The sequence below is a fragment of the Streptopelia decaocto genome, assembly GCF_964273445.1.
Source record: "Streptopelia decaocto genome assembly, chromosome: Z".
NCBI classification, from domain to species: Eukaryota; Metazoa; Chordata; class Aves; order Columbiformes; family Columbidae; genus Streptopelia; species Streptopelia decaocto.
In genome coordinates, this window is record NC_138657.1 from 38,529,491 (window position 1) to 38,555,759 (window position 26,269).

The 26,269-nt window shown below is 43.3% G+C and overlaps 1 long non-coding RNA gene across 1 annotated transcript; it reads left to right on the plus strand.

Annotated features, from left to right (window-relative positions):
- The first annotated feature begins 621 nt into the window (after window positions 1–621).
- LOC309451642 lies at window positions 622–25,375 on the plus strand. The gene is made up of 3 exons (XR_014186286.1): window positions 622–787; window positions 23,234–23,351; window positions 24,396–25,375. It is a non-coding gene; the product is annotated as an uncharacterized lncRNA (long non-coding RNA).
- The last annotated feature ends 894 nt before the right edge of the window (window positions 25,376–26,269 follow it).

Below are 26,269 nucleotides of genomic sequence, written 5' to 3' on the forward strand. Positions count from 1 at the left end.
GGCCCCTTTTCTACGTTTCCCACTTCTTCCCTGTCATACTTGGCTGCAGCTGCCGGTTCAAATGGACAGGTCACTAGACTTACCAGGCACGTGATACCTCCTCTTTATCCTTTTTTTCCTTTTCCTTTTTTTTTTTTTCATCCCTGTAGAATGTTCCCTCAGTTCATCAAGAATGTTTAAGATTACTGGCATGGGTGCTCTTCAACATGTGGTCTTTCCCTGGTTGATTTAACCTGTTTGTCACCTGATTGCATTTATGTATACCAGATCCTGGTCAGACCTCACTAGAAACCCTTTTAATATGTCTTTACATCCATTTTGATAGCGAATGCCATTCATTGTTAACTGTTTTGTCTTCTAAAAGCAGATCTCTAACCAGTTTTGCATCAATCCTACAGTATCTCCAACAAAACTAGTTTGCTCATGAGCACTCTCCCAAGTGAAACATCAAAGATCTGTGTACTCCACGATACATAACATCTGACTTTCCTTTGTCCGCCAGACTGGCTAACTTGAGATAAAAGGAAATTATGTTGATAAATTATGTTGATATGACACTGGTCTTGATGGATACATGTAAGTGATTGCTGGTCTCCTCTTTTTTTCAGCATATTATTTTTATTTTTTTTTCCCCCTGGGAATGGAAATTAAGTTTGCTGTTTTGCGAGTCCTGTTTTTCCTAATAAGGAAAGGCACAATTTTTGCCTTTTCCATTCAATTTCCACAAGCTGGTGAAAAGAATAGCTAATGGCTCTAAGATTTGAACAGTGTGGTGAAGTTAATGAAGGTAAGCAGTTTGAAAACATAACTTCCACAGGTACATTTGAACCTGCTGTTTGCCTACCAAGAACTAATTTCAGGAAATAACTGGAATTACTGTAAAATTAGTTGGTGAGGCGGAAGGGTATATGCAGGGAAAAATGGCAAATACCTCAACTTTTCCCAGAATAATTTTACCTTGCCTTGAACAGAGAGCCGCCTTTTCAGTTATTTTCTTCTCATCATTACCATATTCACAAAATAAGTTTTCTTTATTCTCAACACCTATTCCTTTCTGTTTGTCCAGTGACGCATTTTCTCCCTAACACTTGCACCATGTGTTTGTACCTGGTTTCTGTTTTCTGGACATTTCCATCCTGCACTTCATCTGCATGAAGAGCTCAGGATTTAGCCAAAGTGATCTCTTACTGTCACAGTTTGATTGCAGGGCGACAATAAACCGTGGCAGATGCTTTATTAACCTCCTCTTCCCCCCAGCCCTCTTCATCCCCTGACTCCCCACTAAGTACAGGTGGTAGGAAGGCAAAGAAGGACAAAGAGAGAGAAAGTTGGAAAAAAATAAAAATGTTTTACTAATGCTACTAATAAAATAAATAAAATAATACAAAATACACAAAACCAATCTTCTAAATCCTGGCAACTGCTCCAGCAGCTGTAGAGCAGGCACCCGAAAGTCCTGGTCTGGACTCTGGAGCCAACTAGAACTGGATTTAGTCTGTCACTAGACCTCAGTTTGCAGGGATGAGTTGCAAGGTCCTCTCCTAATGCTGGCCATAGTCCAAGAGAAAAGGGACGAGGCCCTCGTGATCTCCCACTTTTATATGAAGCATCACATGAATGGGATGGAATACTTAGTTGGTCAGTTTTAGGCACCTGTTCAGTTTGCTCCTCCTTGTCCCTCTCACAGGACGTGCATCCTTATCAGTGACCTTGCATTCCATTGCTGTTTCTATCAATGTATCCAACTTTAGAAAAGTGCAGTTACTAAGAAGACTTTAGCTGAAAGAATTCACTAAAAGAGAAACTTGTCTTGTTTTTAACAAAACCAGGACACTTACCCATCTTACTGTTAGCATTTCTAATCTATATTTCCTGTTGTGCTTATGTGCAGATAAGGAAACTACAGTTTGTTTTCTATACCAGAATACTGTTTTGCCACAATTGGTAGATGGTAAGATATAATAAGTTAGTAGCTGTGTTTTCTGGCAGAAATCAGTTCAGCATCGTTTTGTTTCCCACTAAACAGGTGCAGTTGCAGCAACAGAGTAGTTACTGACAGTTTATGCAATGTAGCCGCCCTCTATGCATAGGTTGTAGAAATGTCAGACTGCTTCTTCTCCCTGCAGTACTGTTTTATTCCCACTGAGTGGCGTCAGGTTCATTGCTAAAAAGTGAAAACTCTTCAGACTATCTTGTGTATGAACATAGGAGTAGAGGGAGAGAGATAAAAATAGCAATGACCACAACAAATCTATAGCGACATGAAAGAAAATCATAATTTGGGCAAGCAACTTGTGCATGATGGCAATGTCTGCATTATAGCTACCGCCATGCCTGCAACTTGTGTAGATACACCCAAGTTCTCCTAAAATGCCAGCAATGCTACTGCTACCAGTGCTATCATGTAGCAGGTTGGCAATAGCTACCTGAACCGTTAGTCGGGTCTTCTTTCAGGGGGTCTTCACTGCACCCGAAGCATTGCTTTACAAAGCAGAGATAGCTAGTGTGAAGGTACATCTCAAGCCACCTTCACTGCAGTTACGTTGGAAATGTGTGTTAACTGACACAAGTAAACTAGAAAGAAGTTCTGGTGGGTTTTCTGCCTCCAGCACCAGCAGGAAATAAGAATAGCATTTCCTCTACGTTTGCTGATAACTGAGGAGAGATTCCTGAGATTTCTGTGTGTTCAGGGTAGCATCATAGAAGAGCATAGGACAGACGAACCCACCAAAGAGAAATCAGATCAAGGAACGTAGTCGGTGTGGTAAAAGTAGAGTAACAAATAAGAAAACTTAAAATTGGTCATTGATTTTCCAGCTGTCCCAGATATTTCAGGAATAAAGATAACAAAGGATAATCCTGTTCAGCCATGGACCAAATGTGTTGATTCTGAGAATCACAAAATGTTGAAGCTGGAAAGGACCCAAAAGGATCATCAAGTCCAACTCCTGTCCCTGCACAGGACAACCCCACAGTTCACACCATGTGTCTGAGGGCATTGTCCAGTCTCTTCTTGAACACTGTCAGGCTTGGGGCTGTGACACCTCCCTGGGGAGCCTGTTCCAGTGCTCCAACACCCTCTGGGTGAAGAATCTTTACTTAATGTCCACCCTAAACCTCCCTGACACACCTTCCTGACATTCCCTTGGGTTGTGTCATTGGTCACCAAAGAGAAGAGATCAGCGTCTGCCCCTTCTCCTCCTCTTGCAAGGAAGCTGTAGCCTCCATGAGGTCTCCCCTCGGTCTCCTGTTCTCCAGGCTGAACAAACCAAGTGACTTTAGCTGCTCCTCATACGGCTTTCTCTCCAAACCCTTCGCCAACTTTGTAGCCCTCTGTTGGACACTCTCCAGTACCTTAATATCTTTTTTTATAGTGTGGCGTGCAGAACTGCACACAGTGCTCCAGGTGAGGCCGCACCAGTGCAGAGCAGAGCGGGACAATCACCCCCCTCGCCCAGCTGGCAATGCTGTGCTGGATGCACCCCAGGACACGGGTGGCCCTCTTTGCTGCCAGGGCACTGTTGGTTCCTGTTAAACTTGCTGTCAACCAGAACCCCCAGATCCCTCTCTGCAGAGCTGTTTTCCAGCATCTCATCCCCCAGTCTGTATGTACAACCAGGGTTGCTGTGTCCCAGGTGCAAAATCTGGCACTTGCTTTTGTTGAATTTCATGTGGTTGTTGATTGCCCAGTTCTCCAGTTTGTCCAGATCTATCTGCAAGGCCTCTCTGCCCTCGAGAGTGTCAACAGCTCCTCTCAATTTTGTGTCATTGGTGAACATACTTAGTATTCCCTCAAGTCCTGTGTCTAAGTCATTTATAAAGACATTGAAGAGCGCTGGCCCTAAGATGGATCCCTGCAGAACCCCACTAGTGACTGGTCGCCAGCTCGACGTAATCACATGTACTAGAAGCCTTTGAGCCCGGCCCATCAGCCAAATGCTCACCCACTGCATTGTGTGTTTATCCAGCTGTATGCTGGACATCTTCTCCAGGAGGATACTGTGAGAGACAGTATCAAAGGTTTTACTGAAATCCTAAAAGATCACATTGACAGGCTTCCCTTGTCAACTAGGTGGGTAATGTGGTTGTAGAAAGAAATTAAGTTTGTTAAGCAGGACTTTCCCCTCATGAACCCATGCTGGCTGAGACCAATGATTGCATTGTCATTCAAGTGTTTTTTGATAATTCCCAGAACTATCTTCTCCATGATTTTGCCAGGAACCCAAGTGAGGCTGACAGGCCTGCAGTTGCCAGGGTCATCCCTGTTGCCCTTCTTGTAGGATGGGACAACGTTTGCCAGCTTCCAGTCATGAGGGACCTCTCCAGATTCCCAGGAGCACTGAAAAATCACAGAGAGAGGTCTCGCTATGATGTCAGCCAGCTCTTTAAGCACCCTTGGATGAATCTCATCAGGGCCCATCGACTTGTAGGGATCTAGCTTGAGTAGCAAATCCCGTACAAATTCCAGATTGATTGGGAGTTTGTTGTTCTCACAGCTGTGGTTTTCCCCCAAATCCATCTTCAGTTTCGAAGACTGAGACAAAGAAAGCATTAAACGTCTTGATTTGGTCTATGTCCCTGTTAATAAGGTGACCATGTTCATTGAGTAATGGACCAATGTTATTTCTAGTTTGCCTTTTGCCATTAAGATATTTTTAAAGGCCTTTTTTATTGTCCTTTGCAGTATTGGCCAACTTCAATTCTAATTGAGCTTTGGCCATGCAAATTTCCTCCCTACAATGGCAAGCAGCATCTCTGTAGTCCTCCCATGTTGCCTGACCTTGCTGACATTGACCATGTAATTTCTTTTTTCACCACATTTCAAGAAGATCCCTGCTCAACCAAGCCGGCTTTTTGCCTCACCTGCTGGATTTTCATCATTTTGGAATTGCCTGGTCTCGTGCTTTTAGTAGGTGGTACTTAAAAAACAACCAACACTGATGGAGCCCAGCACCTTCAAAAGCTTCTTCCCAGGGAATCTTACTAAGTAGTTTCTGTGCAACCTGCAGTCTGCTCTCCTCATATCTAGTGTTAAAGTCTTGCTGGCAGTTTTCCTCCCATTAGCATAGATTTTAAACCTGACTTCTTCATGGTCACTGTGGCCAAGGGAGACACCAGTCACCACTTCCCACGAGACCCTCTCTGTTAGTAAGTATCAAATATAGGAAGGAACCTTTCCTGGTCAGCTCCCTTAGTACCTGCACCAAGAAGTTATTGTGCAGATGCTTCAAGAATCTTCTGGACCTGTTGGTGCCAGCTCTGTGATATTCCCAGTTGACATCTGGCAAGTTGAAGTCCTCCATAAGGACAAAGGCAGATGACTTGGAGGCTTTGCTTAGTTCCTTAAAGAAAAACTCATCAGTGTCATCATCCTGGCTAGGTGGCCTGTAGTAGACACGCATGACAACATTCACTTTATTTGTCTGACCCTTAATCCTTACCCAGAGGCTCTCAACTTTGCCATCATCAACTGCCAGCTCCATGCACTCCAGCCCTTCTGCTACATACAGTGCCACCCCCATACCCCTCCTGCCCTGACTGTCCCTTCTGAACAACCTGTAGCCATCTGTCATGGCACACCAGTCACAGGATTCATCCTACCAGGTTTCGCTAATGTCAATAATATCATATCCCCAGGACCAGGCCAAGGCTTCGAGTTCATGTTGTTTGTTCCTCATGCTGTGTGCATTAGTGAAGAAGCGCTTCAAGTGTGGTTGATTGTGCCCTTCACCTTGTGGCACAGTCTGAGGAATCTCACTGTCATGCACCTCGTCAAGCTTTGGTATGCCATCCCGCTGCTCACCACTGACCTGTGTCCTTCCCCCTTTCAACCCTATCAATCAGCCTTGCTATCCCCTGAGAAAACACCCTTTTCCCCTTCTGTGAGACTTGCATCCCATTGGATGTCGGAAGACCTGGTGAAGAACTGACCATCCAGTGGTTGAAAAACCCAAAGTTCCGTCAATGACACCAGTCACAGAGCCACGTGTTTATTAGTTGGGCCTGCCTGTTCCATTATGTATTCCTGCCTGCTGCTGAAAGGATAGAGGAGAAAACCACCTGAGCACCTGAGCCATTGATCAACCACCCCAAAGCTGTGAATTCCCTTTTGAATGCATGAAGACTTCTTTTTCTTACCTCTTCCCTGCCAACATTAAAAACCAATAGACAGTAATAGTCAGAGGACCTTACCAGCCTGGGGAGTTGTTGAGCCACATCTCTTATACTGGTCCCAGGGAGGCAGCAGACTTCCCTGTGGGTTGGGCCAGATCGGGATATCAGACCCTCTGTTCCCTTAAGAAGGGGGTCACCTATGACAATTACCTTCTATTTCTCTGACATGTGAGATTTTAATGGATTTGCTGGGTTTCATGCAGGGTGTTAGGTTGCTTAGAGGACCTTCCCAGAAGGGTTTTCATCAGCAGCATCAGCTGCTTTCCCATCCAGTTCCAGGGCCTCATACCAAAAATGGTGCCTTAGGAAAAAAAAAGAAAAAGGAGGGCTTCTTTAGTCATCAGTATGCCTCAAAACTCATATATCTGTAATATTAATACTACTTCCCAAAATAAGGAAATTAGAAATATGCCTGTTTTATGGATAATTAAAAAACATGTATTTACCTTTCTTAGAATATCTCTCAAACTCAAGTCTATGCATAAGAATCAAGTCAGATGAGAACAGTAATCTCTGCCACGTATGTACATGGACACTGCTATTGTCTGCTTTCATCCTGCCATGTGTGTAATTTTCAGTCATCTGCCACTCTGCTGTCTGTTTTCTTCCCATCCAGTTCCTGCAGTGCTCCATAGTTTTCTGCCTCACTCGTATTTCCCCATTTTCAAAGTCTCTTATCCCCCTCAAGCTGCTTACTTTCATCTTCTAGTACATTTTCTTCTATTTTCTCTCTCTCTAGCACCATGTATTAATCAATATTGTCTACTTTTCAGTGTCAGTCTTCACTGTTATTATCACATTCCAAGTTTCCTTGATTTTCTTGCTTTCTCCATGCCATCCTCAGCATTTAGTCATGGCTTAGTACACCTCTCAGTCTCCTGTCTCTCTCAGAGAATCTGCCTGTTCATCTCACTGTTGTCACCTTACTCTTGTGTATGCTTTCAATGCTTATATACTCAGGCCTCACCTTTACCTCTTCATACCTTCCAACTTCATGTTTCACTACTGTTACACTCTGTTTTCCACAATCTTCCTCCAGCAGGTCACTTTCTCCTGTCTCCTTTCAGTTTTTTATATGAACTTGTTTGCTAAAGTGCTTTGAAAAATACTAGCTGACAAAAAAAAAATCATAGGAAGTTCACATGGCCCTTTATCTCCTACAACAACATTAGTTTATTTTCCTTATTTGTTAGTTGATGCTGATCTAGATTGCAAGTGGAGAAATGGAAGTGTATCTTAAACTGAGCAGTAGCATTGCTAAGACTTACATCCACCTCAGATTCCTCCTCCCTCACACCAGATTAGTTTCTCAGAAATATGTAAGAATCCATTTAAAAATTATCTTCTTCTCAAGCTTTAAAGTGGCAGCATTGTGTTGATTCCTAGGTGAAGCCCGGGTTTGGGGACTGGAGCAGCTTGTTGCCATTGCTGCCAGGAGCTCCCTAGCATATACCCTTAGGTTATGTTCCCATAATTAGGCAAAGCATGTGCTTCAGGCTCTTGAGTTACATCCTCCATGTATTTTATATCTTTACTGTAGCATATTTTTTATCTTTATTGCAACATACCCTTTACATGTTTCCTCTCAGGACTCTTTCCTCACCAATTACAGCAATAGCCAAGCTGACATTGGTAAAATCATGTTGGGGACACTGTCAGCTTCTGTGAAGGCTGGGTCCATATTTAGAGTTGTGAGTGTGTGTCTGCAAAGTCACTGCCCATTATTTGATAAATTTCAAGTGCGGTGTCAATCTAGCTGGACAGATGAGGTTGTATGTGCTCAAAAGCTGTCTAGTGCCATAGCTACCATCCGATGAACAATTTGCGAACCATACTTCAACTACTAGATTCTGGGAAGGATTAGTTAAGGAGAAAGAAAAGCAACCTTCAACAGGAAACAGACTTCTCATTGTGCACCTTCATTGTATATTCTCCATGCTCCCTTTCCTGCTCATTAGCGCAGGCCAGTTTGGGACACTCTAAATTGTCAAAAGCAGCAAGGAGTTACCCAGAGTGTGCTTTGTTTGGCAATACAGACGGCTTTTTTTGTTAACTGACTTGAACCCATTGTCTGTGTTCCCCTCACCCATACCCTCTCTCCTGTCCTCACCATCCTTGCCCCCAGCCCAGCAGGTCACCCTCCACAGATCCTGTTACAGTCTTTGGGTTCATGAAGTACAAATTAGCATAATCAGATTAGCTGCATCGGGTTGTTCAGCATGGAGCTGAAGAGGAAGAAAAAGAAAAAGTGGTTCACAAAGAGGGGCCCTGAGGAGGGCAGAAGGGGGTGGTATTGCTGTTGTGCTGTGGTGCTGAAAACTTGCACCTGCATAGCAAGCAGATCCTCTTCTCACTAAGGACTCTTAGGTGGCATTAAAGCATAGGAATTAATTGAGAGGAGGGTAAGGAGGCAGAGAAAGGATGACAGGGGAGCTGGGATAGAGAGGAGAGATTCTATTAATTGAATTATCTGGTCTGGGAACGTATGATTTGTTGACAGTTGAAAACATTGCTTGATTCCTATTCATCATGGAGAAGAGATCAGTTTGGTAATCTGGCCTATCAAGATAAGAGTTTTAGCGTTTCTGCAGGAGACTGATAAGAAACGTGGTAGAAAACAGCAAACTAGCTAGGGGCAGGTGGGATGTGGTTTTTGTTGTTGTGGGGTTTGTTTGTTTGTATGGGGGAAAGTTGGGTTGGTTTGGTCTTTTTGTTTTGGTTAGGGTTTTTTGTTTTGTTCAGTTTTACCCTGGGTATTTTCTGTGCTGAGCTTGCATCCCAAAGAGTAGTAAACAATCCGTTTGACTGCCTTAGTGCCTGCCCTCATTTTCTCCTTTCTGCCCTTGCTGGGAGAAGTCCTCCCAGAGGACTCAAGAACCAAATCCATAGTGACAAGAGGTTTTAAAAGCAGCTAGGGGCTTTATATGCTTATGTATTTGGGAAAATGAGGTGACATGACTTGAAGGTGCCTGTTTAAACAAAAAAATCTTCAGATACCTTCCAAGACTACTTCCAGATTGCCAACTCTTGCAGCAGAATTCTCTGATCAGTCACCTTCATCTTTCTGAGATATCTTAGAAACACGCATGGACAGAAATTACAAGAAAAGCACACAGAAAAGCAGTCATGACAACTCTAAAATGTTTTAAGTTGACCCCTCAAGAGGAAGAGTCTTACTGACAGCCTTTAGTCCTAGACTTTTCAGTACTTCGCAGAGTCAGGATAAAAGCAAACATATATGTCAAGATAAGTCAGGCTTTGAGGCAGTATTTATGGCAAGCTCCTGGCTGACTTGAATCTGCAATTTTCAAGAAGACAAACTGTCTTTGGTTTGATTTACCTTAACAGCACTTAGCAGAGAACTGCTGCAAGTATTTAACTGATGAAGTTGTGGTAAAAAGCGAAGGAATTATTTTTTATTATTATTTTATCAGCATTTTCATTTATTTGACTTTAAATTAAGGAAATTATTTACAACTATATTGTTAAGGAAAATATAAAACATTCAGATAATCAAAAACATATCATGAATGTCTGTATTGGTTCAGCCACCTATGCTCTTGGGAAAAGTTTGAAGTTATTAGGGGCCACCATATCAGGGCTTTAAGAATTACCTAACTAGCAGATTGTTAGAAGTAACAGAAACAAGGTTCTGGTGTTGTCTTCTGTAGATGATATATAGAGAAGTAATACAGAACAAGTCTATTCCCCTACAACAAGAGTAGTGTCCATTCAAGTATGTCAGACATTGGAGAACCACACTATTTGCTTTCTTCCACTTCCGCTATCACTGAAAATTTGTCTTGTTTTTGTTCTTGTCATTTTTCTTTTTCCTTAGTCTGAAAGAAGAACAATTTTGATTGTAAAGGCAAAATGTATGGTTTTCCTTTTGCATGTGACCTTAAGTGCACTTCAACATGGACTTCAAGGAGATGATAAGGGTAAGACAGACAGACAGACAGACAGATAGATAGATAGATAGATAGATAGATAGATAGATAGATAGATAGAAAGACATACAGACATATGTATACATATATATATGTGTTTTCTAATCTGCTCAGCTACTTGGTTCAAAATTGGCAGGTAAAATTATGCTGCTGAAGTTACATTTTCATCCAAATCTGAGAGCTGGGGAACGCTTGTTTGCATTCTACGTGTCTATGCAAAAATGTGGCCTTTTGACACCGGCTGTCCTGTGCCAAACACAGCGTCTGGGCATGTTCACCAGAGAGCAAACGGCTGCTCTTCTGTGCCTGAAAATTTAGGGAAAATTTTTGCAGCATAGCTCAGGAGGAAGAGCCAGGGTGGGCAGCTCCCTCAGCATTAAGTTATTTCAGTTCCTGTTCAAGTGGTGGGAACATTTCCCACCCAAGCGGACTGTGCCAGCACTGAGCACTTTTGGCAAGTCCAACCTGCCAGGCCCACTTGCCTTGTGAGGGACTCGCAACTGACTTTTTGCCATTCAGTCCCATAGACATTACTGCAGAGCCAGATACTTCCTTCTGAAACACCTTTTAACGTGCAGGCAGTAAAACACTTAAATCACAGCTGGCCTGAGCTTCTGTGGTTGGCTAGGTCTACTAGCCTCCACTCAAGATGCTTTTAAACATTGTAGTTTCCTCTCGAGAGTCCTCAGGTCTTTCCAGTAAGTCTAAAGCTTTTTAAAGCTTGAGTTTAATATGATGTAGGCTTGCACTGGGGGAATTTATAGGTTATATTGTGGTTGGTTGTATCAGAGCACAGTAATTCTGCTGTGATTTGAAAGGAGATTTAATATTGGCTGCTCTTAGCCTTTCTCAGCTCTAAGACTGAGCGCTACTGTCTACTGCACTTTCCTAAATACAGTCTCCAAGAGAAAATCAATGCTAAATGTTATCTATACCCAAGGCTGGAAGCAGAACACCTCCCTGGAGACTTGCTGACTGCAGGGCATCATCCTTTTGCTTTCCATTAAGGTTTTAGCCTATCTGAGAAAGAGTTCTTCTTTCAAGGTGCAGAGCAGGGAATTACAAAGAAAGTGAGAGATCTTCCCCAAGTCTGAGATATTCAGAGTTGTTCACTGTGAGCCCTGCAAGCTGTAATGGGACAAAAGGTGGCTGCATGGGAAATGTCTCCTGCCCTGTGCTCCTGCCCTCTGCATTGGTTCGTCTGCGGCCCAGTGCAGTCCGTGCTGAGATCCACAGGAGTCTCACTGACTTCTTTTTGCCCTTCATCCTCAGTCTCTTCTGTGCTATTTTGTGACACTGATGCTTGGTAGGAGAGATGTACCCGTGGAAAGGTTGGTGGCTCTTGGCCTCTATTTTGGCTTTTGGTGTCTGGGGGTTCCCTTTTACAAAAGATGGTCCCAAAAATGCCTTATTGCAGGCTCCTCAGTTGTGCACTGTCGGGTTTGCAATCTGTAGAGGGATGGGATGTGCCTTCATTTGCACACATGGCAAGGGGGAGAATACAATGGGATGAGACTAAGTCTTTTCCTTAAAGGGAAAAGCTGGACGAGCTTAGAGTGCAATGAAAATGATACCCATGGCTTACGAACACAACAATAATGAGTAAAGTCAACTAGATATATGTATCAAGCAGATACAGGGCAATCTCTATTTTCTCTAACCCAAATAGTTATTTGATCTGCTTCCTCCACCCACCTTCTCCCCTCTGATTCTCTCAGCATCTGCTGTATTAAAAATACAATTACACCCCTGAAAAGTGATGGATTTAAACTCTGTCACTTTGTTGATGACCTTTAGATTTAAGACTGGCTCCCAAGTGGCCCCTGCCCCACAGGTCAGTAGTTAAGTCTCCCATTCTCTCCACCTCCTTTCATCACCCAGCTTTCAAAGAACAAAAGTCAGATCTGCCTTGCTCACGCTACTTCAGCCATGGTCACTGCCTATCATTCCCTAGCAGCAAAGAAATTTGTAGGAGACAGTTTGATACTGGAAGATAAATTATTTCTAAATGGCTCATGAATCATATGCCTCTGAAACACACCAGTCCTGCAGCTTCCACTTATTGCTCAGAGCAAGATGCTAAGATGGACCTTAGTGTCCTAAAACAACTCTGTTTTGCCATTTGGCTGGCTCAGGAGTCCTGAGAATCTCCCTCTACTATGCTCATCGTACCCTCCTCTCTCTGATTTAGACTCAGTACAACAGGTCTGCTGAGTACATGCCTCACCACAAAGTCTTCTTTGGCATGGGCAAGACTCCAGAAAAAACAAGGCACCGTGCAGATCTAGGATTTCTCTGCACAATGTCCGGTGCTAGATACAGTGTGTTCACATCAGTCAGAATTTGAATCCACTGAATCTCAGGCCAAAATCTGACCTTCCTCCAACCACAAGCTGGCCATCACTAGAACTGATGCACAAGACTAGAGCATCCTTGCAAGACACAGTTTCAATGTATTTCTTTCCTTAACCAACCTTCAATTACACTCCATAGCCACAAAGGAGATACTGAGAAAGTAGACATGATGAAAAGCAGTTTGCAAAGCAGGCTTGTTCCTGGTGATACATGGGTTATTTTCAAGGACAGTGTGCATTGCACCTGTCCTGGCATCAGTTCTCATAGGTTTTGTGATAACTGGTGAGTGGCACTTTTCTCCTAGCACCCAGGCTCTGAAGAAAATAATCCTTATTTGACCTGGAATGTGGAGCTATATTCTTCCATTGATCCTAGTGGAAATTCTCACTGGGATTTTTGCATCACAAAGGCACATGAGCACAACTGCACCCTCTGTGCAGGTGTCGTGGTTTAACCCGAGCTAGCAATACAAACACGATAGCCACTCATTCACCCCCTTCCCCACACACCACCCACCCCCAACAGGGGAGAGAATAAAAAGGGAAGGGAGAAACTTAGATTGAGATAAACACAGTTTAATAAAATAACAAAATACTAATACACTACTAGTAAATATATATGTAAAAAATAGAAATAAAAGATACTCAAGGCAATTCCTCATGAGCTCTGGTCACAACTGAGCAGCCAATCCCAGCAAGCCATACCTGGCCCTAAAGCCGATCCTAGAGAGAGAAAAGAGAGGAAGAAGGCAGAAAAGCCCAGAGGCCAGGCCAGGCTAAACATCCCAACTGAAAACTCCACTGATTCCAACAGAAAGATCAAAGAAGAAGTGTGAGAAACCAGAAGGCCCCACTTTTAAATCTGGAACATGACGCTAATGGGATGGAATGTTCTCATTGATCAGTCTGGATGTCAGTCAAGCTCTGCCCCATTTCTGCCCCCCTTCCTTGATGCCTCACACCTGTGGGCAGAGCACTCAGAGTGTCCTTGGCTCTCAGATCAGAGCAATTGAAAACATTAACTCTGTGCTGGAGTGTTATGTCTTGTTCTCAAACTACATCAAAATAATGTCCATGCTCGCTGTGAAAAAGAAAGGTTTCTAACTGCATGAAGAAAATTTTCAGTCAAACCAGGACAGCAGGTTATGCGTAGCAGGGGTTGGAGTGAGCCATGACTCTCTTAAATTTGCATCGTGCCTCTTTGTACCAGGAGATACCAAAGATGCCTTTAGAATATATGACCTTAGCTGGTCTTCTTTGCAATGTTGACAGCCATATCCTCACCAACAAAATTATAAAAGGAAAAAAAAAAAGAAAAAAAGTACTATTCACACAACACTATTTAGTGCCACTGTTTACAACTGTGGGGCTCATTAGGGGCCATAAGACTGGGGACATTTTTTGTAATTTATACTAAGATTTTGCAACTGCTGCAACATATGTGAGACATTTTCAGTCAGTTGCAAATGACTTGGTACATCTCCATACCACAGGCTCCATTATCACATTAGCACAGCACCAAGTTAACATGGCTATACTATGCCCACTTCCAGAGCAGGTATTGCCACATGATCCTGAGTGTACTAACTAATTTGGCATTACCTGTTGTAAGCACAGGGTCCTCTCTAAGGTGGCATTGTCCTGCTTAGTATAAACACATATTTTGAACTCACATTTTCTGATTTCATAGTTTTTGTTTATAAAATCTTGACACAATACCTTTCTCAGGCACATATTGTGCAGAAATCCCTCTCTTGGTATATCACAGAGCAGCATTAGGTCTGTGAGATACCCAGTTAAAGCATGAAACTGAAATTTGCCCTATGTCCCAGTGATTTCCCATCTTTTCATCACAACTTCTGCAGCTGTCATCCCAGTGCTTCCTCTCCCTATCCCAGCCTCATATTCAATTGGGGGATTGCTCCCACCTGATGTTAACCAGGAAGAGCAGCTTTACATCCTAAGCTCCCCTCAACTTCGGATGTTTTTATCTGAACCTGGACTCCAGTCCAAGTCTGTAGGTTGTGCCTATCTGATCATCTCCAGATATAATGACAGACTCAAATCACAGTGTAAATCAGTTACTTAGCATGATTTCTCTTTTAAAATTGAATTGATTAAATCTTTTGAATTGCGAATATTTGGAAGACAAACACAAGTGTGTTGCACAGCCAAATTTTGTACTTTTCAAGCGCTGGTCATAAATCTTCTTAGCATGTAGATTGAAATACAATTCAACTAAAAAGTGTAGGAAATTGTAATAAACAAATAATTCCTGTCATTCTTCATCATCTGAGAATGTTGTTTCTAACATCAAGACTCTTGTGTAAGTGCTGAACAGCAAAACAATCCTCTACTGGAAAATACATTGTAATGTTTTTGGTATCCTCTACCAAGTGGTATGCAAATGTAAAAAAATATTTTAGAGAAGTTTAAAAAGACAAAGATTAGTTCCTTAAATAATTTATTTGGAATATATTAGATGTCAAATAACATCATATAGTACAAAATGTGATCGGGTACACTGTGTTTGTTCATGATCATGCAGATAAGAAATCCACAAAATGTGAGGAAGAAACCTGACCAAAACAAAAATCTTTGGTAGATAGATCTAGTCAAATACATGCTGAACATGAGAGTAGACAGCTTCTAAATGGAAAGAAGAACAAACAAAGCATTGATATTATCCAAAGCAATAACAAGAAGGGAAGATTTTTAGGATAGAAAATATAAAAAGCACATAATGTTAGAAAATGTCAAGGTTTTCTTCTCCTTCCCTGGACAATAACTCTGCTCACAAGATATTTGGACTTGCCTTGCTGACGTGTTTCTTAGGATAGCAAGTGGCTGATGATAGACCAAATAGCCCTTACCACACCTTGCCAATAAGTGCTCTCATCTACTTCAACTAATTTATCCTGGTGTAACTCCCAGTAAGTCAATAGAAAGCAGGGAGGAGGACTTGGCTCATTACCCTTGAGGTGCTCTGTGGAAGTGTCTGTGACTCCATTTAGTAACATCAAAGCAGGCAGAGGTGGGGAGAAAACAGCACTGATTTTATGGACCATGAAAAAAACATTCAGTGTATTTCCATTTAGCTGTTCTCCAGTGGAGTCTCAAGCCCTGACAGCTCAGAAATCAGGGGCAAGCAAACTGAAGATTAGCAGTGTTCAGAAACAAAATGAAATCACCGTGAACAATTTTGGGTTTTCCTTTTCTTTTCCTTTGGTCAAAATCTGTACACTGGCAAGCCTGTGCTTTACAGCACTAGCCCTGGATGAGGTAAGCTTTGTTCCTGTCGGACACCCAATACATGCTTAGCAGGAGCCAGCCTTGGCTTCTTTGGTCACCTGATGGTTGGTGAGGCTTTGAAAGGCAGCTCAGCTTTGGGTGCCAAATCCCCTCACACAGAAGTGCTGTATGTGTTACATACAGGAACCCTATCTCTGCTTCCTGAAGGCAGCTCATTGTCTCAAGGATAAACAGAAACAGCCCAGGGATGTGCCTTCGCACGTGGGAGCTCCATTTCTTCAGCAGTGGTGAATAGTTGTCTTTTCTAAGCATTGACATATACCTTGGTCCACATGGAGATCAAAAGGACCTGTGTCAGTAACAGCAGGATCTGACTAGGAAGCACTTCTACTTAAACCTGGTGTCAGGTTTTCTGTTGCTCTGGGCAACTTTATAACATGCATGAGTAGTCCAGACCTCTGTTGGCACAGGTTATAACTTAATCAGGAAATTAAATTAATTTGTGGGCAACAACCCACAATGGTCACCTTCATGAGACCTCTTTTCGTCTTGCCTGGCATCTAAACACCTACAGCATGATGGCTGGAATATCCTGTGGGGAAGTGACCCAGAGAATCAAGTGAAAGACCTTTACACCAATTTCTTTGTGTTTGCTCCATCAGCCCATTTAGGATAGTGTCCAGATGCAGAAACCTCAAGCACAGCAGGTGAAAGCAGGGAGTTTAAGGTAGTCAGCTGGGTATGCAAGCAGCATACCCCTAGTCTTGTCCGTGTTCTTGGTACCCTGCCTGGGCCAGACATCGACCCAGCTTCACTCAGCCTGGCATCTCAGCACCAGGGTGTTACAGGTGACAGCAAAGCTGAGTGCAGCTCAGTTCTGCTCCCTGCAGCAGCAAAAGCAGAGCTGTTCAGGAGCTTAATGCTGAAGGGGCACTGCAGTCCAGCAGCAGTGCATGCCCAGCAATCTTCTGCGAGGCCCAGACATGCTGCAGCTCCTTCTGCACTCTGGCATAGGAGGGTGCACTGCTCACTGACATTTCCTGAAGGTTTTCACAGTGCCTTATTAATGCCTTTCACCTAGGACCTCCCTCCCAAAAGAAGACCTACACCCATAGCTATAGCTGTTGAAGAACAAAGATATTTAGCTACCAATCTGTTTGACAACCTTTAAGGCAGCTAGAACATTGCTGATCAACTTTCTTGCCTTGCACACTGTCACTGCTACAGAGGAGGTTTACCACTGAAACTCATCTATGACTATGTCTACTTTTATTGTAAATTGATATTTTTCTTTCAACCTTATGTTTAAATTTTGCTCTGACACTAGGGATCTCTCCAGTATGATGGAGAAAGATGCAGCCAGGTTCAAGGGCTAGGGCTTGTATTTAAAAAAAAAGAGCTGGAAATAGGATCCACAGTCTGAAGAGTCAGTGCAGTCAGCCCCTGGAACCACTGTTGAAGAACTGTGGCAAACATTGCATCTCTCAAAATCTTTCACTACTGAGGCCAGATGTCTGTCTTGGACAAATTTTGTGGTGCAGTCATCATTCTTGAGCTCAGCAGAGTTTCCTCATGAAAGAATAATCTGCTTCCATGCCAGAAACACTGGATGAATTTCTATGGCCTGATTTATGGAGGACATCAGGGCAGAAGGCCCTTCTGTGTTGGACTCTGCTGTGGCAGCAGTAAGTCATTCCAAGTTCCCAGGGGCTGCAAGTTCTCTGTCCAGTCTTGCAGGTTGTTGGCTGACCAAGGATTTTCTTTTCTATTAGATAAAAATATACCAAATAAACCAGTAATAAATAATCACCGTAACTAGAGAAGAAACCCATAGATTCTGCAGAAAGAGCAGGTCTATCAGACTCACATCAAGTCTGCTAGGGAAATGATGTCTCTGACAAACACTCTATGATGTTGCTGCTCATGCCAGGAGATGAGACTCCACAGTTTTCTATCAGAGTCAGCTCCTCCATGCTTTGCAAGTGTGGGGCTTGTTGGAAGAACTCCAGGATGCTGCCCCGTGCTGCTACTGCTGTCTGCTGCAGGCCAGGCTCCCCCAGGATCTTGACAAGGAAGTTGATGTATCTCATAGCTAACCGGAGTGTCTCATTCTTGCTCAGTTTTTTGTCTGGTGGGTGGGTGGGAATGAGTTTCCTCAGCTTGGCGAAGGCGCTGTTAACATTTTGCTGCCTCCATCGCTCCCTGGTGTTGGTGATGATCTTCCTTGTCATCCTCAAAGTGCTGCAAAGTGAAGGAGATGGTGAGTGAATGCTTGATACCCCTGGCTTTCACACAGTCTGCTGCTATGGGGGCACTGTAAAATCTGGGCCAGCAGTGAGCAGACATTAGTGGTGCCAGGCATTTCTAATTTTTGCCTTCTGTGGCTGATGCCCTTGTCCTACATGTCCTGCAGAGATTCACCCTAATCTCTAAAGTCATGTGCCCATTCACAGCCACGGTCATAAGCACTGCAGCTGCAACCACATGCAAGAGCCCAGTAGGGACTTCATAAAGGAGAAAACGGAGTTTAATTTCCTCATACAAATATTTGGTATTGCTATGAGCCCAGCTTCTTCAGGCTCCTGAGAGCTCTACTGCATCAGAATTCCCAACAGCCAATGCATTAGTCATCCCACCAGGCCACGTGAGGGACACCCGGGCACTTTTTGTGGGGGCAGGCCCAGGGCAGAACTCATCCATGCTTTCCCAGGTCCAGTTCACACATTCTAGGGGTCTGCTCCCAACTGGCCTAAGCTTGGTGACTCATGGCTGAAGCTAAGCCAGGGGAACCTTCATCATGAGTCTTCAGTGAGCAGACAGCCAACACTACAGACATATGTGATTATGGTTATTTCAGGAGACTTATTCAGGGAAGCAACAGTCTGGTTCCCTGCCCAGCCCACACTGCCTGCTTACTGCTGGTGGCAGAGACTCTTCAGTCAGATCCATCCAGGTTTCTGCTTTAGCTTTTGAGAGCTGCCAAGACTAAGCCACAAGTGTCATGAGTGCAGGCTGCAGAGGGAAAGTGCGATTCCGACAAAACTTGCAGGCATCCCGACCACAAGAGTGCTGTACAAGGGGTGCACAGTAATTTTAAATGCCATTTACCAGAAAAGTCACTAAAAGCTCCTGGGGTTGCCCTAACCCTGCTGCCACCACCATTGGAAAGGTCTTCCCTTCTCTCTTGCCACCCTCCTGGAGACATTTCTCCATTTCCGAAGCTGCTTTTTCATGCTAATGGCACACACACAGTTGGAGCAGGGAAGCCAAGAGACTAAAGGACAAATGTTTCCACTTACCCTCTTATGCATGTGAAAACCTCAGCTTTTTATATTCATTGGCAAACCCATCCTTACAGCAGTGTCATAGGGGACTGGAGAACTGGGGGATAACACCCTTTACCCCTAGAAAGAGGAAACATTAGGGTGACAGCCCAGCTGTGATCCTATGTCCATATGAAGCAGCCTCTCACCATGCAAGACACTCAGAGTTCACCCAAGTATGTGGTAATAGCCTGGGTAAATAAAGAAATCCCACCATGACTCAGAAGTTAATTGGTGTGCCCTGGCAGGGACACAAGACATGCACGGCAGACAGAGAAGTTCCCTCCCAGATCCTTCAAGTCCCAGTCCAGCGCTGATTACAAATCACCAGGGAAATACAGTTACCGTGTCGTAAATTGTGTCAGGGCTGTGTTCAGAGACCTCAGTCAGAGATTCAGGTAATACAGGTGCACCCATGTATACCATATATGGCTCCGCTCATGCCATCCATACCTCATAGGCTCCTCTCAGCCGTAACCTTTACAGAGCTAACAGATTTCTATTTTGGTAGACGTCTCAAATTACTGTCAGGCCCAGTTGTCTACACTGCCTTTAGGGGACGAGAAAACTGTCTCATCAAAATGTTCTTGCTTCATGAGAGGCTCATTTGAAAAACAAATCCTCATATTTCAGGTTACTGAGAGTTTTTCACATTATTGTAGACTTAAAATGAGACCCATTGATTGATCCAGATGGGTATTGTATCTCTCCTTTTTTTTTTTTTTTTATTATTGTTCTCCTAGTCTGTGTATTTCGTGCTATGGGAACAAATCCACTTTGTGCTTTGCACCTACTAAAACAGCTATCATGTACCCTTATGGCAAGAATGCTGCTGCATCAGTGATATGGATTATAAACACTGTTTTCTAGTGATCCTCTGTACTGCAGCATGTTCACTCCCCAAGGCAAAACTTTTGCTTTTTACAGTTTTACTCTTCCAAGCAGATGCTTGGATCCATATGAAATTCAGAGTGACACCTGCTTCTCTCTCTTCTGTTTTTGGTGTTTGTTGTTTTTTTTTTTTTTTTGTCTGGTTGGTTGCTTGGTTGGCTTGTTGCTTTTAAGACAAATTAATCCATGCACAAAGGCAGTTATTTTTTATAACATAGGGAAAGTTATTTGGCATTCCTTTTTTTCTTCTAATGGGTTGAGGGGACTGCGTTTTGCCAGGCCTTTCAGTCTCTGCACTGTACTTCTGGTATATGGGTCTGGGTTTGCTGGATGTCTCTTTATATCTCAGCTACAAATACCAACAGACAGTCAGCTCCTTTCCTTTCTCCTGCTGCAGACAGTCCCCAGTGCAGCACTTCAGGAAATCAGGTTATCGTCCAGCCCTGATGCTGTGAACATGTCATCTTGTGCTGTTAGCAGTTTTATTGGTGGAAAAATAACCCCAGCCTACTTCATACCATGCTTTCTTTGTCTCTCTCCGCTTGCCTTTGTAAAGGACAATACAACGTTTGTGGTCACAAGCCTTGTCAGCAAACAGATGCCTTTGTGAGACCAGCTCCTGCTTTACACTTCAAAAACGTATGTTTGAATTTCTGACATTTATGCAAGATCAGTAAACAACAGCTCCTCCCCCAGTGCCTCTTCTTGTGCTGATAGCTCTATGGGAGCTTCGTTTCAGGCGTAATCCACCTCCGTACATCTCTCCACCTTAAATTCCTTTATCTTTTTTCCCTTTGCTGTTGTGGGTTTCCCGTTGTTGTCCTCAGAGTTTTAGACAGAAACATAAGAGAAAAACGAGCCCGGTCTAATCCTGCAGTAATTGTAATGTTTAAGCACAGCTTCTTTTCTCTTTTTGTCACCTACACAGCCCTCAAGTTCTCTGCAACCACGGCACCTTACAGTTAAATTACAGCCAGTTTACTGACAAGGGATCTGATTTCATTCCTTTTGTCTAATTCCCTTCCTCCTCTTCCCCCTTCCTGATCTCTCCAACCTCCCCCATCAAGCCTGGCTTTCGAGAAGATGTAGCTTGCCGCTTCAGGTCTTTGCTAACGTTGCACATCTGAGCAATGTATTCTTTAGCTTTCTCTGGTGCACTATGCAAAATATGTATGGTCTAGTGGCTGTGTGCAGCTTACATCCCACTGATGCCTTTTAAATCTGTGCAGAAATCAGCTGGGTTTATATATCACAGACAGATAAATTGCATTAACTTGCAAGCCTGGATTTTATGCTTTCTGGTCACCTCCCCTAACCACAGGTTAACAGCCCCACATTTAGCTGGCAATAAAAGAACTCCAGGAAGACAGCAGTTTAAGTTATAATTCTTAAATTCAGCTTTTAGGAATGTAAATCCAGAAGGTTACAACATTTTCACTGAGGCAATTACTCTGAAGAGCAAAATGTCGCCACTGAGGGCAGGATTTAGCTTAGATCAAGAAGATACATCCAGAAGTAGTGGGTAAGCACAGTTTCATGGGCTAAGATTCACATCGGCAGTGTGTAAAGAGAATTGTGCAAGGAAATGACCCCAGCCCAGCAGTGAATGTGCTCCAACAGCCAGAATGAGAAAAAAGCAAATCACCGCCACCTACCAAACAGACAACTGAAGCTCTTTACACCCCCGTGCCTCCCCCTTTGAAAAAAGAAAAAAAAAAAAAAAAAAAAAGCCTGGCTAGGGTTAATGCAGCTGCAGATGGCAGGGGGCAGGAGGGCTGGAAATACTGGTTGTGGTTAATGTAGTCACAAGTGTCACCAGACAAAAGACTAAACAATAGAAAAGATGAAGATCTCTCCCTCGGTAGCAGCAGTTCTCACAGCCTCTCTATGCAAGAGCAATTCAGGCAGCAGCAGAGCAGCTTAGGCACAAAGCACCATCTCCGCTAGGACATTCCCCGGCAAACGGTGCCCGAGCCAGCAGTTAATGTCTGAGGGCCTCACCAGAAGACCAGCACTCAGTCATAATTAGCAGGCTGCTATTAAATAAAGAGCTTGGATGAGAAAGTTCCTCCCTCAAGTTATACCTTTGACCTCAGTGAAATTAAATTCATGTTGAAACTGGCCACTGGAGACCTACTCCTGCAAATCTTAATCAGACTTCAGATGCCTGCTGCCAGCAAGAATTGGAGTGTTTCTAGTAAACCTACACTGTTGATCCACGGGTGAAACTTGGTGCTTGCTAAAATTGGTTATTTAACACATTACCTTGAATTTTAAGTCCCCTCAACTCTTAAATAAATGGCAACAGAAGAGCAGATGGTGCCTGTTTCCCACATCAGGCGGGTGCTTGTGAGCCTGATCTACCACAGGGAGCAAAGATTCCCCAGCTATCACTCCTCACTGCTGTGCTTTGCTCACTTTGCATCAGTGTGATCTGGAGAAGAGGAAAAAGAGGAACCTCATTGTTTCCCTCTTCAGTTTCATGTGAGCCTCAGAGCATGGGACTCAGCTCCACACAGAGGGTAAGATGGAGCATGGTTGTCACATGACGTTACACTGCCTATTTGTAATGTGTGAGGGTTGGTTTTCATTTTTCTTTTCCACCATTCCCAAGAAGGAATAAAAATGCAAGGATTTCCTTTGATTTGGGAAGGGAAGGAAGAGGGGCATGAACAATACATCCCAGCTTGACAGCTTGCAAGTGAGCACCGCATCTCTAGGTATCAGCTCTTCCCTCCCAGCTTTCCTCAGTCCCCTCTCACCATCAACATGTCCCTGTATCTCGACACTATACTCCTCCCCAAGTGCCTCCCACCCGAAATCCCACAGGTGCACTGGTGGACAAGGGCAGGGAGTGAGTGCAGTGCAATGAGCTGAATGCTGGTCTGGCAATCGGGGGATTGATCTTCTGTCCTCACTTCTGCCGTTCCTTTGCCTCAGGCAAATTATTTGTGTGCATGTGTGTGTGTGTATGTGTGGTTTTTGTTGCTGTCTTTGGTTTAGTTTTTGTTGTTGCACTTCCATGTCCCTTCTGCCTGTAATTAGTTTATCTCAGCTGTGTGTGTGTCTGTGTGTGTGTGTGTCTGTGTGTGTGTGTGTCTGTGTGTGTGTGTCTGTGTGTGTGTCTGTGTGTGTGTGTGTCTGTGTGTATAAAGGTCTCAGGCTTAAGTCAGCCTTCATGTTTGGGAATACTAGCCTATGTGTGATCACAGTTACAAAAGGCAAGTCTTCTGCCTGACCCATTGTTGTCCCTGGGTTGCTTAACTTTGTAACCTTGTTGCCTTCCTAGACCGTGAAGATTTCCAGCTGTGGAGAGAGCTTGCTGCTTTCTGAGAAATCAGCCTGGCCTGCAGGCTTGATAACCTGGAGACCCTGGAATCATGGCCCCTAAGGCTGCCTCGGGAAAGGTAGGTCCATAAATGTACTACCACACAGCAGGCATTGGGGGGGAGCACATAATGTGCGGTTAAGAACTTGCCAATAGTGATGACGAGGTTTACTCAAGGAAAGGCTTCCTCTGCACACGGGAGTGATTTTGGGTCTGGGAGAGGGTTGTTGCTGTTTTTTGTTTTGTTTTCTTTTTGCCCGTGACTGCCCTCTTGTGAATGCTTTTCATGTTCTTTTGCAGTTAGGTCAAATTATACCACAGCTCTGCACAAAACAAAGAGCCCACTCATGGGCTGCAACATCTTATGCTAAATGGAGGTCCAGCATATTGATATGGACATGGCAGCTTGCAAAGCTGAGAAAGGAACACTCTTCCAGGAGGTTTAGCCTTTATTGGCTAAACTTGCACTTGTGTTATTTTCTGTTCAAGAAAATCCAAGAGTCTTTCTTGGAAAAGCACTTCTCTGTCCTCTTCGTCCCATCTCCAGTGAGGAACTGTTGTTTCAAGGTCTGAACTACAGTTCCAGTGTGTTTCCTTTAAATACAGTCGCTGTCAAATTAACTTACCAAATACCACATACAAATACTACCCCTGTGCTTCAGGTTAATACAGAGAAGAAAAACAGCTTGGTGGTCTTCTGGGAGTTCTTCAGGGACTCATTTTTTCCAGACCCAGTGAGCAAAACCCTATTCCACAAAGATACTTGCTCCCACCTCATTACAGCACTTCCTTCAGCATGCCTCTTCTCTGCATCTGCCACTACGAGGCAGTAAGGTAGCTGTTAATAGCAGAAACATGTCCATTTGCCTTAACTTCCATGCCTTGCCTGCATATGTAGGAAAGTCCACATCCCTCTTACTGAAAGTCTGTCATCTAAAGGGGGGACCAGATGCTGCATGACTTAAAAGACCGTCTGCAGCAACTCATGCTGCTACACGAGTTGCTAGGAGCAGAGAGAGACGAAAATCAGTGCTGTAAGGATATTAGCATCAAGGGGAAGGTTGATCTTGTATTATGTTTGAATATGACACCCAGCAAATATTTGCTTTTGCTTTTTATCCAGGTCTGCTCTGAGGCTGATAGCAAATCTCTCTGTGACAACAAAAGCAAGACTGTAAGTTTGACAGCATCCAGATAGCTGTATGCAGTGCAGTTCCTACCAAACAGAAGTTAAAACCAGTCTACTAACCAACATGGCATCACCACAGGAAATGATTTGACCTGCTGTGCATAAGACTAGAGGTCACCATAAGCCCAGAAAAACAGAAGTACCATGGCAAATGTTAACTTCCAAAAGTGTGATACAAACCACTGCAAGGCAAGGACCACAACCCTGTTTTCCCCTAAATGTCATGCTGTTAACCTCTGTGAGGCTACGCCTGATGGAAAGATCAATAGGAAGATCATCCCTGCCTCAACCACACTCTCAAGGGCACCTGCATTTAGTCCCCAAGCCTCCTATTTGGCATGCTGTGTCTGTGAGCACCTAATTTCTTGGATCAGCTGCTCATATCACAACTTCTTTCATGATTTATGTAAACAGGCAATAAAAACAAGCTGCATTAATTTTAGTTATTTTTGTGAAATGATACAGAAACACATGCAGGAAAAAGGTTCTAAAAATCATATATCATTCTATACTGTTATATGGAAATCAGGAAGCATAGAGAGAGCTGCTTCAGAAAAATGCTTGTTTTATTTTTTTATTAACTTGCTTGGGCAAATGCAGCTTTATGCAGGTTACCCCTGGAAATAAAACATGTTCTAGATTGGAAGTTTCAACTTTTTTTTTTTTTTTTACACTTCTGAGAATTATTAATATTTACCAGCAGAAATGCAATGAATAAAATTTCTGATCTTTTCCTCCTAAACGAACTACTGAACTGAGCAAAATTCAAAGGCCTATGTATTTTACACACACATCAACTGTAAGACAGACAACCAATAAAGTAGTGGGGATATTTTTAAATCTTTGAAGACTGAAATTTAAAACTCATTCTTTACATCTTCACCTGTTGGCACTGTAATAGGATTTCCACACAGTCTAGTGCATAAGCATACAATAAAGTCCAACGAATGCATTATTATGTCTGGTTTTGCGAATGATTTGTTTAAAGTATCAAGCACCATTGGAGAATTCTGTTAAGTTTTAGTTCTAAGCTCAAAGTATATGATTCTCCATGTAATCATTTTGTACCAGTGCAATAACTTTGATTTACAGCAATTTGCAGTGGTATAAATGAGTTTGCCTACTGTGTAATTATACAATTACGATGTAAGAAAATCTGGTAATAGTAGGAACAGTGATTTTAAAATCCCATTAGTTTACTCCGTGATGACAATATAAACATCAACATTTCTTTCAAAAGTAGTAAAACCGATTAATAATTTCTCCTGGCATAAGGTGTGATTCACAGATTCTCTGAGAATACTAAAATTTTGAAAAGTCCGCACACAAAAATGAGGCAACATGGTTACCTTGCTTGATTAAATGTAGCTACCTGTAAGCTCTTTCTGTAACTATTCTGTTTGCTAGATGAGGTGCTTCACCCTTAACTTTTTGATTACAAGGTCCAGAGATGCCATGATAAGAAAGAAAAATCCAATGGATGGTAAAAGGCTACTGCAGAAATTCCTTCTTTTAAGAATATTCCCTGCTCCCAGAGGAAACTGGGGCATTATTAAGAAAGTTGCAAGATAAACCCAAAGAGGGTGAGGCAACACTATAAAGAGGCTGTTGTCACTTACTTTTCTGGTCACAGGTACTTGCAGCTCTTGAAACCTGCACCAATGGACAGTAAAATCGGATGCTTCCTATTTTTCTTTCCCGACTGCTTTCGCAGTGCCCGGCCGCAGAGCTCACTCTCCCTGGAGTCAGCCTAGCACCGGTCCTGGCCGCCTCATTTATAGAGTAGCAGGTCCTTTGTCTGGCGCGTG